Source organism: Calypte anna, chromosome 2, assembly GCF_003957555.1.
Source record: "Calypte anna isolate BGI_N300 chromosome 2, bCalAnn1_v1.p, whole genome shotgun sequence".
In the NCBI taxonomy this organism is placed as follows: domain Eukaryota; kingdom Metazoa; phylum Chordata; class Aves; order Apodiformes; family Trochilidae; genus Calypte; species Calypte anna.
Genome location: NC_044245.1, coordinates 120,539,937 through 120,554,344, shown reverse-complemented (window position 1 = coordinate 120,554,344; position 14,408 = coordinate 120,539,937).

The following is a 14,408-nucleotide window of genomic DNA, read 5'->3' as shown; positions in this document are numbered from 1 at the left end:
GCAAAAACAGTAGTTTGCTGTAGAAGTCAAAAAGAAATAATTCCTCACAAATGATCTCTCACAGACTTCTAAACTGCTAAGCTGATCCTCTAGTCAGTTTGTTCATGCTTTCCTCCTCTGGCACACTGCAAAAATTGATTTTTCAGCTCACTCTCAGCAGTATGGTCTCATAAAATGTTACTTTAGGGTGCATACTCCCACAGGTAGTGGACACATACACCTGACAGGTGAGTTTCTGCTTTGCCCAAGTTAGTTATTATGGGGTTTTTGTCAATGATCTTGTATTATTACCTGGAAGGGGAATTATCTGTCCAAGCCACAAAATTAACATGGCTTTCAAAAAGGTAAAGAATTTTTTCTGTTTAGTCTTACCTGGGGCTAAATTGAAGCAGCTGGTCTCTCACCCACTGACCCACCCCTAGGAAGGGGAAATCAGGAAGAGGAGAGAAGGTTGAAATATAAAAAAAAAAATACAAATACCAAGAGAAAATATGCAAGCTTATACTCAGCCTAGTCTTCACAAGTAGCAGAAGGAGCAGCCAGCCAAGAGGGAGGAGCCCGAGGAGACAGAACTGCCCACCCTTAGCCCTTTATAATGAGCATGAGGGGAGTGAGGGGGACACCCCCATCAGCCAGCTTGCCTGACTGAAGCTCCTGCCTGCCTCTGGGCTACTGATGGCCTGCCCTCCATGAACCACTGAAACCAGGACAATAATGTACTTGTAAACTGTAAAGTGAAGTGTGGTTGGATAGCTTCTGAGATATATACCTATTTAGCTGTTGATTTTCACCTGCTTTCTACTATTTACTACTTTCTGCTTCCTCCTGGATTATAGGAGGGCTGTGCTGCTCTTCATCCTTATCTTTCAGCTCAGGGGTCTGAATACTGTGGGGGTGGCTGGTCTGACTAATGAAAGTGGAGGCAAAAGCAGCATGAAGTATCTGAGCCTTTTCCTCATTCTTGGTTGCAATATTTCTCCCCGCACCCAATAAAGGATGGAGAATCTCCCTGGGTTTCTTTTTGTTATTGATGCATCTGTAAAAACTCTGTTTGTTTTTCCTTATGGTAGTGGCAAGATTGAGCTCCAGTTGGGCTTTTGCCTTCCTAATTTTTTCTCTACATGACCTAACTAGATCCCTGTACTCATCCAAAGATGCATGCTCCTTCACGTGTATAAAGTTAAGTACTTGTATACTCCTTCAGAGATTTCAGATGGACATCAACATTTTTTTGAAAAAAATTTCCTAAGAATAGAAATCTGGTTTTCTTCATTAGGTGAAGAAATAATAGCTCTTTTATGTAGAATATGAAATCATTTACATTTATTTGACTTCCACAAGGTACAGAGCAGATGTTATGGCATCTTAACATGCAGTCTATTTAAATCAAACTTACTAAACACGTAATGAATTTTAGCCTAAGTTGTTTCAACTTATGTAGTAACTTTATAGAAGAATCATAAAATGATCATGGTTGGAAAGGACCTCTGGAGGTCAACTAGTTCCACTCCCCTGCTCAGGCAGTCTTAGCTAAAACAGATTCCCTGGGATGCTCTCCAGCCTAGAGAAGACTCACTCACTGTATTTGACCACCCTGTTGCTGGCCAACCAACCAGATGTTGCCTTTGCATTAGTAATCAAGTATTTCAACAAGACAAAGTGAAAAAATTGCACTCAAAGAAATAAAAATAATATCACCCAGTTCACCATATACATTGTAAGCAATGTGTAAGTTTTTCAGGTTTCTTAAATATCATAGAATGGCTTAGGTTGGAAGGGACTTTAGAAGTCATCTACTCCAACCTCCCTGTCATGGGCATGGACATCTCTCAAAAAGCCTAGGTTGCTCAAAACCTTCTCCAACCTGACCTTGAACATCCTCAGGGAGTGGTCATCCACACCTTCTCTAGGAAATCTATTCCAGAGCCTTGTCAGAAGAACTTTTTCCTAATATCCTATCTAGACCTATTCTCCTTCATTTTAAAACCACTTCCCCTTGTTCTATTGCTGGACACTCTTATGAAAAGTCCCTTTCCAAACTTCTTGTAGCTTCCCTTCAGGTTTTAGAAGAAAATTAGGTCTCTCTGTAGTCTTCTCTCCCAGCTGCTCTTCATCCCCCAACAGGGGATGAACAATCCCAGCTGCCTCAGCCCATCCTTGTGGCTCCCAAGCCTGGATCATCCTTGTGGTCCTCCTCTGGACTTATTCCATGTCCCCTCCTTATGTTGGGGACCCCAGAACTGGACACAGTATTTGAGGTGGGGTCTCACAAAAGCATAGAGAGGATGAATCATCTTTCTCATTCTACTGGCTATGCTCCTCTTGATGCATCATAGGATATGATTTGCCTTCTGGGCACCAAAATATGTTGAAAAACTTAGGAAAAGATAAGGAATTTTACTCCACTACTGAGTATCTGGATGTTTCATTAGCTGCTAGCAAGAGTACTCTACCAATTCTAAAACATTTACACTCTATGCAATTTTTTTCATAATGTCAATTAGGTCTTTTCTGAGAAGGCAAGATACCTCCAAATACACATCATTATTGACAGTACTGTTAAAATCAATCTAGAAGACATGAACCATTTACATTGGTTCTTGAGCTGGATCATCAGCAACACGACCTAATGAAGCAGCCATAAAATGGAGATCCATGATGAGTGGTGATAGAACTGGGATTCCCAGCTTGGCTGAAGTCATAAGGTCTGCTTCTTCAGTACTTCTGTTTGGTTACTGAAAAGGTAAGATAAATTTTTTTTATAATTTTTTTAGCATAGTAACCAGATTTTAAGTCAGCAAGTTACAGTACAGTTCTCACATCAGTCATGCATATGACTGGACTCAGAGCCAATTTCCACCTAATTGCCAATGAGGACATCTTTGAAGTCTGTATTATTCCTGCCCAGCCATTAGAAGTGTTACAAATTGTTGCCTCAGTCCATGAAGATGAGGATGCAGAAGACAATTTTCCACAAAATACTTCTTGCTGAATATGTTAAGTATGTATAAAGACAATGAAAGGAGACGAGAGCTTCCTTCTCAGCTGAATGTTTTGAAGTCTTCAGCTGACAAGGAGGTTGGCCTTCCAGAAATTTCCTTGAATTTCTGCCTAGAAGCATCACTTTCATCTTATATTTATCATGGAACAACCGCTTTCTCTCAGACTGCATATATCTTCCAGGCAGCTCCATATAGTTATGGAACTGACACAAATCAGGCTTTTAGAAATAAGAATAGGTTAAAACATATTTTTAAATATTTAAGGAATGCATCAAACAGAAAGTGAGGGGGTAGGGGAGGGAGGAAGAAAGAACGAGGAACAGGTTCTGGTAAAGACAGAACTTTCAGGCAGGATAGAACTTTTAACTATGATGATTTTTATTAAAGTGTGTATCTCTTGCTGGTTTATTGGTGGGTATATATTTTTCAAATTAGGCAATGCCAAAGGCAGAATGTTTATATCCTTTGAAGTTGATACAACCAGATATAGAAGACCTCAGTAGAAATAAAATATTTTTACAGGAGAAACTGCTGCTAGCCAAACAGATTTCAGTCTTCACATTCTGATTCAAGCTTTCTATTCTAACCATTGACTTGTACAATTCTCACTGTTTATTTCAGTGTGTACCTTCTGAGTTTTCTTTAAAAATATATGAAGACATTACTGAGGATCTGATTCAATAAAAAGTATGTCCAGACCTCTATGCCCTAGAAGCTCAAACAATGTTGCAAAAGCTGCAGAAATGGGACATATTTTCTATTGAATTGGGTACTGAGAACACTCATAAGTTTTTTGTATTGATTTTTGTAACAGCCAGCAGTGAAAGACACAGACAATATTAGCTTCATCCACTATAGGCCTGTGGATTTCACTTTCTGCACACAACAAGGCATGGAGTGAAAACAGACAGCAACCAATTTAAAAAGAGAGGGCAGGGTAATTTTTATTCAGTATAAAATCAAATGTGTACTTTATTACAGAATGACCATTTTCAAGGTAAATACCCTACTATGATTAACAAATTATTATACAAGAGTCAAGTGTGGTCATAAGCACACTTTGCTGTTTTGAAATGCTTTGACTTAGTATTAGCACCATGTATTGATGTTTGCAGCTTATATAAAGAGACCATACAGACCTGGATTGCAAAAATAAATAAGGACTTAGAAGAAATTAAAAAAAACCCACCTTATATACACAAAAATAAATCAATCAAAAGCAAAAAGCTCAAATATCTAAGCCCTAAAACAACAATCATTCTACATAAACAATTTCTTTTTTTTTTTTTCCTTTTTTTTTTCTAATACAAGATGGATGGACAAGACTAGGGTAGCCTTTCTTTTCCTCCTAGTAGGTGTCTTTCCATTAGCAATATCAACTAACTCCACCCATGTTTTCAGCTTTACAGCTGACTTTAGGAATTTTATTTCCTAATAGCTGAAATTAGGAACTTTATTTCCTAATAAAATACTGCAAAGGCACATTGAGCTCAGTCATCTTTTAAGTTAACCTGTGTGCATTAGCTGCCTATACCAAGATGATTCGACCTCTCTTTCTAGTTACACAACTACGCCTGAAAACTGACCAGGTGAAGCCTTAAACACAAATAAATTTAAAGATTTCAGATTTTAGTTGCTCAGCTTCGGTGTAAAACCTATGGAGGATTGGTCCTGCCATATTCAGCTGGATTAGTAAAATGGGTGATGTGCTCTGTTGCCCCCTAGGGAGCATTATACAAAATAAAGGAATTGAAAGAACCTTATAAAAAGCTAATAGGGCTCTTGAAACTTAAAAAGCTTGATTTGAAGTAAAAATTTCTGATTTTCTGTACATGCTACTAAAAGGTATCGATTCAAGCACTGGGACTGTACAACAGATACAACTTTCTAATAACTACAGAGTTGGTTTAAGATTCATGCTATGGAATGTTAGATAGCAATCAAATATTAACAGCCCCACTTCACCCACAAACAAGCCTTACAAAACCAAAACTACCTTAGACAGATGGAAATCTAATTTGATTTTAAAAAAAACCAAACCTATAGGATAAATATGAATTTCAGTTTTCATTCAATACAAAGAATTTATCTTCTGATAGAAATACAGGAAGTCCTTGCTGTGTAAGAGAAAAACTGGAAAAGGGCTCTAGTTTCATGATTTACTTGTAAGGGGAACATCTAATGTATATAAAACACCTTTATATTCAAAGTCTCTTAATCTGCATATATCAATAAGATTCTAAATCTGAAATCCTCAAATCTCTTTATGACTTCACAGCAGTTTTACAACAGCAGCCTTTAAAGACTTGATATAAATGTTTATTAAAAAAATGCACAGAAAATGAGATGTAAAGAAAGCCTCCCTCAGCATTCTCCCATAGTTTAGAAATGAGCACTATGTCAGCAAAAAATGATCATGTTTGGCAGTTGCATTTCTTTAAAATTGCTATACTGTGTTAATAGGGACCAGTTGCATTTTCTAAAATTCTAGAGACTTAAAATATGGTTTTACTCAGAGAATACCTTGATTGCAGCAGAATTAGAAGCAAGTATAAGATTACATACCTCTTTAAAAGCTTTGGACTTTTTTTAATAAATATAGAAGATTTTTTTAACTCCTCTTGATCTGGATTATTTGTGCTTGATGTTGAGTGCCATGGCCTAGATACGAATTTTTCCTCTAGCTTAAAAAAAAAAAAAAAAAAGAAAAAATAGATTTTTTTTTTTAATCTGTAGAGTGAGTATTTATTGAAAATAACTAACTAATAACTATTTGTTTTATCTCAGCCATATTTGTAATCAAGTATTTTTGGAAATATGAATCTATATCCAGTTGTAACATTACTGATATATGAAAAGATTCTTAGATTTTTTAAAACAAAACGTGGCCTATAATGTTACATTAATATCAAAATAGTAATAGAAATCTATTTTTTCAAATTTGATTGAATACTTGCTGGTGTAAAACTTAGTTCATGAGTCAAAATATTTTTTTCCTTTCTGCATGATAAGAGCGAATTCAATCATATAATGTTTTATAAAATACATAACCTTTATAAAAATGTAATTCAAGAATTAGAAAAAGTTTGATTACAAGCTGGTTTTATATTACTAAATAAACAGAAATCCCATCACAGTATGAGATAGTTTAAATCCAAATTAGAGCTAGTTCTTTGATTAACATTTTATGTCATATGATTATTTATCAATACAGACTTTCTGTAATGTTCTTGTGGATTAAGTATTTATGGTCACTGCTTTTTACTGCTCTAACATCAACAATGTCCAGGCCTGTTGCCCTTTATTACATACAGTCTGCTGATGTACTATATAGCCAGTGGCCCATGACAAAAATGGACTGTACAATCAGAACAGTAAGAGAATCAAGTTGATGAAACTAACAATTTCTGACATATGATTTTGATGGAAATGGGACTATACATTTAAATTACTTGTATTCAAATACCTAAAGAAGAAAATTTATTTACATTTTGTAACATTTTTAAAATTGCATATCAATAGTTAGGTCAAGTTTCAGGATAACTGTGTGGAAATTTTCAGTAGATATGCAGTGCAGCTACTTTGTACTTTCAGGCTTCACATTTTGTTTTTGACCAGTGTGGACCTTCATGCAATCCTTCAAGAAGGATTGATGACTGTGGGAAGAGAGGAGAGGTATCTATCCTCAACCAGAACAAGTCCCAAGAGGCACCTACTACAACTTCTAACACTTTATTATTGGTTAATTTGGGGTCTCTTTTCACTCAGATGACATAGCTAGAAAGATGTCACTGCACAAATCAATACCTACTGCCTTGCCATTGATGTGCCTGCTGCCTTAAACAACAACAGCTGTGTCTACAATCATCTCTGGGTAGTTCAGGATACTAATTATTGTAAGCACACTACTCCTTATAACAAACAGTCCAGGAAGATGTTGGCCTCCTAATGCATACTTGAAGAGCTGCCTGCACACTCTCTAGTAGCCTTTGCCATTTCATTTTCTGTCTTTACTGTTTCCAGACACTGTTTCACTCCCATTTAAATTAGAATTCATGCTTACCTGTGGCTTTAACTTGAAAAAAAAAAAAAAAAAAAAAAAAAAGTTTAAATTTATTAATGGAAGTAGATTCTTGCAGTTCCTACACTACACCAAACTAAGATTATGAAGCAATGTGTTTTTACTTAGATTTTGTTTTTCCTCGACTTTTAGCCTAACATGATCATCTAGAACTTTTTAAGGTATTATATGGGAATGAATTAAACTCACAATTTAATTCCTCTAAGTGTGCTACTGGAGTCAGTCAGTCAGTAGACTTGAAAGAGAACAGAGTTCTATTGACATTCAGCACAGATTTCTAATTAGTTGTAAAAATAAGTGGTGTATAAAGTCAATTTTGCATGTGCATTTAGGTATCACAAGATTCAGAAAATTGCTCAGCTTTTCCACAAAGGACATGACACTTCTGAATTATGCTCGAGCACAACTTTCTGCTTTGTCTGCATGCAGCATCAGGTGTGCTGCTCTGCTATTACTTCTTAGCAGAAAGCATGACATTTCCTATCAGAGGTAAGACTGGCTTGAAACATGATCATTTTTTTGGAAATATGATACCTATGTCTTAAAGGGAGCATTAGTGCTTTATTGAAAGCTGGTGAGTGAGTGTAGCATGAGTATTCATTGCTTTGGAATATGTTCATGGATTTTTCTTGTCCTTTTCTGTCCTTTGAACAATAGAGAAAACTTTTCTGTCTTGAGTATTTTACACAGCATGGTTAGCAATTTGAATTTATTTTTTTTATTCTGCTAGTGAGTAATTAAGGTAGTATTCACACCATGGAGAGCTGTAGGAACAAGCCCTGTACATGAATATTCCATATTAGACACTCACATGCTTACTGAAATGTCTCAGATTACTGAAACGAATCTTTGAACAGAAGTGAGAAGGCTGTGGGAAAGGCAGGCGCACTTAAAGGAAAGTATTTGCTACTAAAAAAACCCTAAAAAATAAAATAAAAAAGACTTAAAACTAGAATTAAAAAAATATTTTACAATGACCCTCATCAAGAGGTCTAAAAGATTAATGGCTGGTTACGAAATGAGAAAGAAGGTCCTCACATGAATAAATATTATTAAACAAACCAAAGAAACAGACACACAAAACAGCAATACAACCAAAAATAAAATGAAAAACAAACCACAGACAGGAAAAAGAAGGAAAAAATTATATAATATTTTCATAAATGGTCTTTAAAAGGGTATGGATAGGGTGGGGGTGGAGTTTACTAAGATATTATTTAAGAAAATAAAGATGCAGTGGCTGAAGAATGTAGAAACTTTCTGATAGCAAAGAACTGAATAAAATAATATGAGGTGAATGCAGTTAAAATAGTGAAGCACATGGAAAAAGCTCATAACTTTCCATATAATGAGGTGCTCTGATCTGATTATTATGTCTTAGGAACAAAACCTCAAGGCTTTTAACTAGATGTTTTTGTAAAAACATAATTTCAAGCCTCAGAAGCAGTATTAAAAATAAAGCAAAACACAACACAATAACGATGTTAGAAAATATTAAAAAAGAGAATTAAACCAAAGAAGCATCTCTACTCCAGTGCTTCTGCATCCTGAGTGTGTGTATACACATTTTAGTGTACAATAACTCTATAATTTTCTCCAGGAAGTCTGGCACTTGATTTCAGAACACAAAAGGAGGAAAAATAGCCCTTTTTAGAGACAGCAAACTGAGGAATTTTGCTCCAGATTGAGGTATGAAGATGATTGAAAAGCAGTGTTACAAGTTAAGAAGCCCTTATCTTTCAGTCTAGGACAACTAGAAAATGGAAAATTAAGATCTGCTCATGAAGTTCTTCAGGCCCTTGGCTATCCCACAGAAGTAAGAGAAACTTCATAGACCTGTCACATACTCAAAAACCACATAAAACTGCAGACTCCTAGGAATTCCAGCTCAAGCAGATTACAGTTTGTCTGTATTTTACTGCTGTATAAATGAGCAATCAAATCAATAAATAGTTGTATACATCCTGTGAAAATAAACACAAGAAAAGAAAAAGAATCAGCCTACTCTGCACTACAGCAACTTCAATACAGTAGCTGCACCTGAACTGGCTTAGAGAATGTGAATTGGAATGTGAAATACTGAGGTCAATGAAATCAAAATTTTGCCACTGACTCCACTGTAGCTAGCTTTATCCAAAGCAACAAATTCCCATGGGGAAACAAAGAAATCAGGAAAAGATGTCTGTAAAGTGAATTACAGCCAAACATGAACTGCAAGCTTGTGAGGAAAGGTTGAAGAAGTCTTTTTAAAAAAAAAAAAAACAAAACAAAAAAACAAAAAACAAAAAACAAACAAACAAACAAAACACACAAAAACCAACTCTGGAATAAAAGAAAATTGTAGTAATAGATGCTTGCTTCCTCCCTGCCACTTTTCAGCAGCTAAATAAAGACAGGCTTTCAGGGCTAGACTTGCAGAATGCTACAGCACTCATCTAACTCTCCTGCCTTTGGAAACAATCTATTATTTTCCTAATCCAAAAGCTTCTTTAAAAGTTCCAAAATAAGCATTGTATCTTTGAAATGTGTTTTGTTTTGCTTAAATCAGAAAGCAATAAGAAACCATGCCAACTAAAAGAAATTTATCTGAAAACTAACACTCAACTGAACCTGAAGTTGATAACATAGTGTCTCACATTTTCTTTTTCAAAAAAGTAATAATTAAAAAATTCTGTGGAACTTTTGAATAGCAGCTTTAAAGAATTCCTCCATTTCAAAACTGATCCTCAGCAATCCTCAGGCTGATATAACTTTAAGAGATAAAACAGAGCACTGATACAGGGGAAAAAAAATGAGGGTTCAGAAATGAGTGTTCCCTTTATAAAATTCCTACAAACTAAAGATTATTATGCAAGCATTCATGTATTTTTATAGATGTAGGGGACTTAGAAAGACACATTCACCAGCTCTTGAGTGACTGCAATATTCAGAAGGTAGAGTCTGCTCTTGCCTGGTAGGTAGCTCGCTTTTATTTTCATTTCCTGTTCAGGAGTGAGATTACTGTTTGGGGAGAGTTAAATCTATTTCAGGCATAAGAATCATTTATCCCTGGAGGTGCTGAGCTTCGATTAATAGCTCTTGGATTCTTCTTATTCATCTTAACTCCAATTTGTGCTGCTTGGCACTAAGGGTCCAGTTTGTTCGTTTCCTCATTTTCAGTTCTCCCTTCCCCCACTCAGCACAGTGAATCAGAGATACCTTTCACTTTGCCACCTTAGTTTAGGTATATATTTTCATGTAAAGTTAATGTTTTACACTTGATTGCTCAGTATTTCTCTCAGGTGAGGAGTCCTACTGTTACTATATAACTTGTATGCCTTTTTGATGTTAATAAAAGTCTAAAACAATGTTAAATCAGAAATAGATCTGCTCAACATGTTATTTTTTAAAGCTAGGTACAACCCAGATATGACATCTGTTTCAGCATTTGATGTCTGTTGATTTTAATTTTTCTGCAATAAAATCTTAGCCGATGTTACAGATTAACCACCTGTAAAATTATAGTTTTGTACACTGAAGCCATTTGCAGCTGTAATACAAGTAAAAATTTAATCCAGAAGTCTTAAGCCTCATTTATTTTGTACAGTTCAAAAGCACTCAAATCAATTTGCTAAAAATCTGATAAATACTTAGGGCTAAAATCTACTCTGAGTGTGTATCTCACACAAGAGGGAGATTTTAGATCATCTTTCATCTGACAGAAGTCTAAACAAGAAATCTTTAACATAACCCCTGCATTGTCTGCTGCTTTGATCATTTCAGATACTCCCCACCTTCACTTTTTCCTTACCCACAGAAAATTAAGTTTTGAACTTCAGAAAGAGTGAAGGAGGACCAAAGGCCTGGGTACAACACTTTTTTAACTAGTTTGAAATATTTACAAATTCAGTGGTCATCTAATTTTCTGTTATTAGTCTAATAGGTTTGCATTGCTAGAGATCATAAAGCCTGTAAAAGTCTGGTCATGTTCAGCCCTGTCAAAATTATGCATTATATATATGTGTGTATGTACACATACATATATCCCAGCCTTTTCCAGCAAATGAATATTGTGTAGAAAGAGAAATGCCTGTTAGCTGTGTACTGTATTGAGGACTGCTTGACTGCCTCTATCATCTTTATTTTTGATTCTTCCTAACAGAGCCAGATTCACAAGCATCTATCACTCCTAGCATCATAAATACTTCTTCACAGAATCTATGGCAACTGATTTCCACAGCCACCACTGCCATCTTATTATCAGTTCAGAATTAGTCCGTTCAATAGTAGCAAACCTGTCTACTAACTTCAGAAAATGCTCTGCAGTCAGGAACAGGCAGCAGAGTTGCCTTTATGTAATACCAATGATCTTCTGGCTCAATGGAACCCTTGGCTGTCACAGAACCAGCCAAGCTGCTTCCTTATTCTATAAAAGGATTAATTTGTTTATCTTTAGCAATGCAAGTGTTGTAAAAAATTAAGACTATTCCTGTTCCCAGAGGGGTATCCCAGGCTTTTTATGCATATATTAAAAAAGTAATTGTAACAAATTCTTTGATTATCATCTAACGAGACATATGAAAGCCTTTTCATGAAAGAACTGAAAATACTAGAGTTGCTTTCAAAACTATAAAGACAAATCAAACTGGTATGATTAAAGAAGTTCAAAATGTTCAGGAGCAGTCATTTTAGAGCAATGTAGTATGTAGTATGAAAAATTAACATGATGAAAATATTAAAGGAAAAATATTGACAGCTGAAGGAAAAAAGAAAAAAAAAAAAAGGAGAAAAAATGTGAAGAGGTAAATGAATGCATACCCAAAGGTTGCATGTGCAATCTTGCAATATATATACAAGGAGTAAAAAGTCAATGAGGATGCTCTGAAAAGTCCAAAATGTAATCAAAAGTACGGAAAAAGGAAATACAAGGCATAAAACATCAGCTACACTGCAATACTGAGAAGATTAGAAAATGAAGTTAAGAGAGAGTGCAAAAAATGATAAGAAAATTAAGGCTAGAAAATGAAAAGCAGATTGCATGAGGGTTTGAGATAAATCAGAATTTTTTTTAAGTACATGGAGAAGAAGAGGTCAGCAAGGAGGAAAAGAGTAGGACCTCTCAGAAATGGGAAGTGTAATTTATTCACAGAAGAGGTAGTTACTGCTATCAGTTTAAACAAATCTTCATATCAGTTTTCAGAAAGGAGGATATGGAATGAATACTAGAAAACAGTCATACATTTTGCATTTCTTAGGTTATAAAGAGAAAATAATGAAAGAATTTTATCATTCAATGGGAAGTGATGAATTGTACCGTGTGTTCAACTGGAGTGCCCGGATCTGATTTAGAGGAAAGATTTTTGGAAGAGTCTATGGTTTGCACAGAACCAAGCTCAATAACAGAGTACTATAACTAAGTCATCAAGTTTGATCAGACTCTGGAAACAAATGAGATGTTGAGAAGTGTCAAAGTAGATAGGGAAAAACTTCTGCTAGCATTGAAAAAAGCTTTTTGGAAGTAACATTTTAGCTTCTAACACAGGAAGAGGTAAACAAATTCAAAGCTCAGATAAACAATATATAATTATAAATTAACTGGATAAATACAAGTAATTCCAAGGGTGTCAGAAATTATTTCAACCAGTTACATATTGTAGGGATCAGATTAATAATATCATCGTATATATCTCACAAACTTATTAATCACTGTTTTGTGGCATACAGCCCAGAAAATTCCATCAAAGTCAATGAAAAAAAAATATTTTAAAGTATAAATAAATATTTTTTTTTTTCTTTCTAAAGTACTTTTATTATTGTTACCTTCCTGAATACTTAATAGTTTACAAAATCTGGGGATTGTCTTCACCTGCATCAAATTTCTATAATATATTAGAACTTTGGGCATAGAACTTGCAATTAAAAAAACAGCCCACTGCCTTTCAGGAGTCAGCACTGATAAGAGCAGTGAATGAGGGAGAAATCTACTCACCGGCAGCTATTAAGTTGAAACAACAAATAGCTGCTTCATTCAGCTGAGGAATTCACCTTTCCTTTTCCAGATGTTTTCTGAAACAACATAGAAAAATTATTTGCACCATCAGTGAACAAGAAATAACAATAATCTTGTCTGGTTACCTTTTCCAAACCAGTAATTCCCTTTAGAAAGGACTTAACAGCAAAAATTTACTGCTAAGATGCTATAAAAACAACTACCAAGGTAAATTCATGAAGACTTCTAATATTGTATTTTTATTGCCTGTGTTTCTCAAAGCATCTGTAAACTTGGACAAGGCCTACAAGTAAATTATTTCTTTGTTCTGATACCTAAATTCCAGAGATAAAGAGTTAAACAAAGGTGAATTTAAAACTTTAATTTAAAAAAGTTTCAGCATTTCTGTTTTGTTACATTCATCCTGAAAATATGAACTGACACAAACTTCTCACATGGCCTGAGAATGCATTTTTACTTCTATATTTCTAGCCTTATCTGAAACCAGAAGAGTCCATCTGCAATATGTGAGGACTATAATCAATCACTTCTCCACTTCAGCTTCTGCTATGTATACATTTCCTAACTGCTTCTAGGCTCTAATGTTCCAGTTCCCCTGAACCAGCAGGGAAACAGTCACCAAAATGTAAATAAAAAATGAGTCTGAAGAAACCAAATAAAACTAGGCTTACAGACTAACAAGGTCTTGCAAAAACTATATTCTTCATAAGCACTATGAAATCTTAATTTTATTCCAGAGACTATGGCAGACTTACACATGTATATCAAGGAATTATGGCATCCTTGTGCCTTTTCTACACCAGTGGTTTGAACTTTTGTTATTCCTCCTCTTTCAACTCTCTCTTCCCCTCCACCGATCTTTTACACCTTAAGGGCCACTCTGACCTCTCCTTACCACTGAGTCTTATTTGCTTGTTCTTAATATTTTTAATGGTGCTGCATCTCACCAAAGAGAAATCAAGCAGAGCTTTAGACCAGAATGGTTTGCGTCCTGTGCATATTTTTTACAGGTATTCTAACCATGAATATTTCTGTTTTGCACAATAAATTGTCGTGTTCAGAAAAAAATTCTTTAAGTTACCAGTTTGAGACTCTTCAATACAAAATCTCATTAGTGAACTATAACATTAAAATAGCATGAATACAACAACCTTCTGAATGTACTGTATGGATACAGCTGACAAAATACTAGGAAAAGTCTGTCCCCAGTAGATTTAACACTTTCCCAGTGTTGTAATGGAGTTGTATATAAAGTTTTGACAAGTGGATGAATGCAGAAGGCAATAAACTATAAAAATCCACCATTTCTACCACTTTCTTCAGTTGTCTCTATTCC